Genomic DNA, 1765 nt, shown 5'->3' on the forward strand with positions numbered 1-1765 from the left:
TAGACAGATTGGATACTACTCAGTGGAGATTCTACCTTCCTCCATGCCCTCTGGATCTAGGTTCCCTCTTGAAAGCTTGTAAGTCAGTCACTTCTTGCCTTTGTAGCCCCCCATTTTGGGTAGCCAATGTCCAAGTTGTCCATCCCTGTCTACTCTGTGTATGGAAGGGATGGGAATGATCCTCACTGTAAAGATTTGTTCCCTCTTTTGTGTACTCTACTCTTTAAACAAAGATTTCTTAAGCTTTGAACAAATTTCCTGGATTCCCTGAGCCTCAGTTTCATCCTCTGTACCAAGACAATACCCAGTCCATAGCAAGCTGTAAGGATTTAGTGAGAAAGCAAATTTGCCTTTCCTATAGATATGAAAATATATAATGCATTCATGTTGACATTTTATTTTTTTTAGGTAGATAAACAGAGTTTATTCTTCAAGAAGCTGCATTTTAAAGGTTATAAATGTGAATTCAAATATTTTTTCATGATTTCAGAACAGGATATCAGGAAGTCCCACCCTCCTGGCTCACTGTGTCCTATGAAACATGGATCTCAATTTCAGTGTAGGTTGGGGTGGGGTGGGGTGGAAAAGTCAAGATTTGCCATCATGCTCTCATTTAAAGATGTACAATGGAGGGTGGGAGGAGTGAGGCATGTGCATCTAGATGAGAAAAATTTATTTTCACAACTAGATATCATTTGAGCAGAAAAGCAATAACAAAGCTATAACGAAAAGTCAAAGAGTTAAAATTAATCTTTTTTCCTTAACATAAAGTCAAATGAAATCCTTTCCTATCTAACAATCTTTATCGATAACTATGTGGAATCAGTTGGCTGAAAGAACTGTATCTACTTTTCAGATAAAGAAATTGAGGCTGAGAAGAATGCGCTAGTATGTCCACAGATGTACAGATAAAGAATACATCTGAGAAACTGCACCAGGTCTACCATTTTTTCCAGTTAATGCTGTCTTTGAAATGATGTAACTTTTCCCTCTAAACAGAAGCCTTAGAGAGAGTGGTTAATCAATGACTATCATGTGGTCATAGAGCACTTTAGTAATTATTGTTGTTTTCGTTAATTGCCATTTAGTCAATTTCAATGCCTACAGACCTTCGAAGAAGTGGCTGGTGAGTTTGAACTGCTGAACTTGTGGTTCCAACCGACTTTGTGGTCCAGTGCTTTATTCCACAACACCACACCAAGACTCCTCTAGCAATTATAGGCTGGGCTATAAAACAGAGATCCTACACTATATCTTCTCTGCTGCCAACAGGGCAGACTAAGCTCACACTGCCTTGAGTGTATAAAAGCTTTTGGAGATTTTATGTGATTTGTTGTACACAGCCACTTTTCTCCTTTTCTACCACACAAGGTCAGTTTTAACTACAAGGTCAAACTCACCAGCCACTCCTCAGAAACCCTATATAGGATTGCTATGAGTCAGAACCAACAGCCACTTCAACCCCTAAAATATATGACAGTGTAGGTAAGCAATTTATTAAAGAAATAACCTTAAATCCTCTCTATATAGAGAAGACTGAAAGTTGTCAAAGAGCTAATTTTGCTTGGATACACTATCAACACTCATGGAAGCAGCAGTCAAGAAATCAAAGGACATACTGCACTAGGCTATTCTGCTGCATAAGACTTCTTTAAAGTGTTCAAGAGCAAAGAGATCAGTTTAAGGACTAAGGTTAGCCTGGCCCAAACCATGGTATTTTCAATAGACTTATATGCATGTGAAAGTTGGACAATGAATAAGGAAA

At 38.3% G+C, this 1765-nt stretch overlaps 1 protein-coding gene across 1 annotated transcript in view; it reads right to left on the reverse strand.

The window, feature by feature from the left end:
* The window catches only part of SPINK5 (serine peptidase inhibitor, Kazal type 5), a 117977-nt gene that overhangs the window by 5628 nt on the left and 110584 nt on the right, over positions 1-1765 (reverse strand). The gene's annotated exons all lie outside the window — the stretch shown is intronic.

Source organism: Chrysochloris asiatica, unplaced genomic scaffold, assembly GCF_000296735.1.
Source record: "Chrysochloris asiatica unplaced genomic scaffold, ChrAsi1.0 scaffold00280, whole genome shotgun sequence".
In the NCBI taxonomy this organism is placed as follows: Eukaryota; Metazoa; Chordata; class Mammalia; order Afrosoricida; family Chrysochloridae; genus Chrysochloris; species Chrysochloris asiatica.